The 3,830-nt window shown below is 31.2% G+C and overlaps 1 pseudogene; it reads right to left on the minus strand.

The window, feature by feature from the left end:
* Positions 1 to 1,739: 1,739 nt before the first annotated feature.
* LOC124986989 (glomulin-like) lies at positions 1,740 to 3,463 on the minus strand (annotated as a pseudogene).
* Between the last annotated feature and the right edge of the window lie 367 nt (positions 3,464 to 3,830).

The raw sequence follows: 3,830 nt of genomic DNA on the forward strand, positions 1-3,830 counted from the left end.
ATCAAAAGGGACATGCTGACAGCCAAATCTAAACAATAATGATAATGAGTGACCTTGTCATGAAAAGTTTACTAAATTACAAAAGAACACATTAACATGCCTCAGGCAAGACCAGTGTCATTTCATTTAAATTCTCAAATTGATACAAAAATTTCTCATGAATTTGATCAGTAGAGATGTTATCACAAGAAGAAAACTACTAATTTCTATATTTAAATATAAACATGGATTATATATATATGGAACTTGAATATGTTTATGAGCTCATATCTGTAGATATTCAATTGATCTACTATTAATTTGTTATTCCAGTTTGGTTTCAGTATTCCTTATATAGATCTTTCCAGACAACTGCTTATGATTGATTGACATATGAAAACTATTTCTAACTTTTCAATTTCTCTTGTGTTTCCCAATTTATGAAGACAAATTAAACCAAGAAAATAAAACAAAGCAACGAAAACATATCCTGAAAACAAATTTCGGCTGGCTGCAATATACCTAAAATGATATTTTATCACATTTAGCATATTAAAATGCAAAAACAAATTATTTTATTTAAAATAATATTAAGAAACAAAGGTATTAAAATGTACAACATGAAAAGTTTTTAAACATAATGAAAACTTTAAATGAAATCGAACAAATAATTTTATTAATCCTGTGAGTTTTCTTAACACATCTTCAAATTTTAACTTCACTCAGTGCACAAAAGTTAAGCTAGTAAGTTTAATTTTCTTTATTATCCCCCCACAAATGGTCACAAACCTAAGTAAAAAAGATTCTAAATCATAATACTACCATAATAAGATTTAAAATTTTCTTAAAAGTATATTCAATAGAGATGAACTTAACAGGAAAATCTCATTGTCTGATAAAGTATGTCCAATACAGTCAAATAATTTAGATAAATAACACAAGGTATTAATTATTTGTTTGCCTAAATTCCCTGAATAATTAAACTAACTTTAATTCTCCTTCTGATTATATGGTTCCAGATGTGATAAAATGATGTGCCAAGATTAACTTTAAAATTATAAGAGCATTTACAGGGCTGAGTTTCCAATTTAAGATTTTAATTTTTGTGCTGGGAATTTAAATTAGTATAGTCCTTATGGAAAACAGTATGTCAGTTCCTCAAAAAAATTAAAAATAGAACTAGCATATGATTTAGCCATCTACTACTATTTATGTATCCAAAGGAAATGATAACTGTATATGGAAGAGACATTTGCACTGCCCTGCTGCAATATACCTAAAATGATATTTTATCACATGGCAGTATTATTTGCAGTAGCCATGAAATGAAAACAACCTAACTGTCCATCAATTGATGAGTGGATAAGATCATTGCTACATATACAAATCTGCATAGTTTATTCATTAAAAAAATGAAATCCTGTCATCTGCAGCAACATGGATGAACGTGGATCATTATGTTACATGAAATAGGCCAGGCAGAGGAGGATATATCATTTTGACTCATATTTTGAATCTAAAACAGATGATCTCAGAGAAGTTGGGAGCAGAACAGTGGTTACAAGAGTATTGGGGGAGTAGAGCCAAGTGAGGGATGGGGGAAATTAATTGATAATAGTATGTTACATTAAATAGAGTAAGAAGTTCTGGTATAATACTGCACAGTAGAGTGACTATACATAATAATTATGTATGGGTCATTTTATTTATTTATTTATTTTTGCTTCATTAGTTTTGATTTAGGAAGTAACACTTTGACTTTATCCCAACATTTTTTTTTTTTTTATTTCTGTGAGTTCTACTTGAGCCAGAATACTTTCAATCAAATCAAACATACAGAGAATTGAATGGAGAAACTTAAGCTGAATTTCAGAAGGCATATTATGGACCTTTTCTCTACCTACAGTTACAGAATAAAGATCCTTAGACTTCTGGACTGCTTGACTGTTTTATTGGCTCTTTTTAATTTCTGCTTCATAATCTGCTTTTGACATATTAAGTGCTATACGAAGTGGCTTTAAGAAATTATTCTCAATCTTTTTAAGTTCTGTCCATAATCCAGTCTGACTTATTTTCATTATCTTTGGTAATCAAATGCTTCAATAAAGTTAATGAAGTCATAATCCTATCTGAGTTTTGCAATAAATCTGTTTCAGCACCCTGTGGGAGAAAAAGTACCAAATCTACAAAAGAAATCACCTGTGATCCTGTAAACCATTTTTTATATATTTTCTTAAATGACAAGTCAATTGGGGATTTTTGAAATTTTGAGTTTTAAAGGCCTCCACACCTGAGTGATTACTTGTATTCAATAAGCATCTAAATAAAGTGTATTTGCCTTGTGAATCCAACTTGTAAATATACAGCTTATGAATGGCTAAACTCTTTTTCCTCAATGTCTCAATGGGGCAAAGTGTGATTATTTTGACTAAACCCTGAGGTACAGTAAAAACTCTTGATTTCTAAGTACTGGTAAGATAGACTCTTGTCTCTATTTTCAATAAAACATTTCAATCCTTTGGAGAAAACAGACTCTTCTGTTCTTTACAGAAAGAATTCAATATGTCCCCATATTAAACTGAAAAAGGTATGATAGGCTTAAGACCTTTGGAAGTTGATCAATACTGATGTCCTGAACAATACTAGATATGCCAGAGAAGCCATAGAGTCTGCTAATTGTTTATCTTCTTCCTAAACTTCAAGGCAATCCCAAGTCCTCTCTTTCCTTCCATGATTATAAATAATTTGCTGGAAAGGGTGTCCAGTTGCTGATAAAAACCCTATTATTTCAGATGCAGAATATCTTAAAGGATACTTTCAATATCTTCAGACTATTCAAGGATTGTGCAGTCAGCAGAGATCATTTGAAGCTTTTGAAACAAAATTTTAGTAATTGTTTTCTTCATCATTAATGACTTCTTCCACAAAAGGTTAAGTGAATTCTATTAAGGTCTTGCAACATTGACAAAGGTCATAGTCATGTGTTTGTGTTTGTTCTTTTGATATGGAACAGTAAGAGGAGATAGTTGACTTCACAGGGTAGACAATGCTAATCCAACTGAACATGCCTATCATTAGGTAGTTTCTGAATCACTGTTGGTGAAGGTTGAAGAAAAAGAGGAATAATTTGGGATATCTGTTTTCCAGTGGGATCTTTAATCAGTTCAAGTGAACCCAACAATAATTCCTTTGGATTACATAACTTTACTAATAAATCAAGCATCAGAAAATAATCTTATCTTTTATTATTTCCATCATTCCATAAAAGGCACAAACAACAGGATCAACAAGATTTCAGCCCAGAGTCTTGATGATGACTTCATTCTTTTCATTTTGAATAATTGCTATTAGGTTGGTCTGTGTGCCCTTCTTCTATACATCTTTGACCTGCTAACTGAAACAGGTCAAAAACTTCTTCTTTAAAGTCATGCTTTTCCAGAATTTGACATCTCTTAATTACGGACTAAAGTTCCTGCACAGTCATTCCTAATTATGATTCCTAGTTTTGATGTCACTGGATGTGTGGTCCATTTCAAAAAGCCACAAAAAGAGATTTTACAAGTTTTTATCATAAAGTGATAAAAATATGATGAGATAAATATGTTCAACTTGATTTAAACTTTATATAATCCATACATATATTGAAACACTACAAAGTACACCATTACTATCTTCAATTTTATGTCTTGTATGTCAATTAAAATATTTTTTAAAAAATATTTAGAAGTCCAGTGTGTGGCATAAGTCTGTAATCCCAGTGGCTTGGGAGGCTGAGGCAGTGCATGGTGAGTTCAAAACCAGCCTCAGCAACTTAGCAAGGCCCTAAGCGACTTAACAAGACTCTGTCTTGC

Source organism: Sciurus carolinensis, chromosome 6 (genome assembly GCF_902686445.1).
Source record: "Sciurus carolinensis chromosome 6, mSciCar1.2, whole genome shotgun sequence".
Lineage (NCBI taxonomy): Eukaryota > Metazoa > Chordata > Mammalia > Rodentia > Sciuridae > Sciurus > Sciurus carolinensis.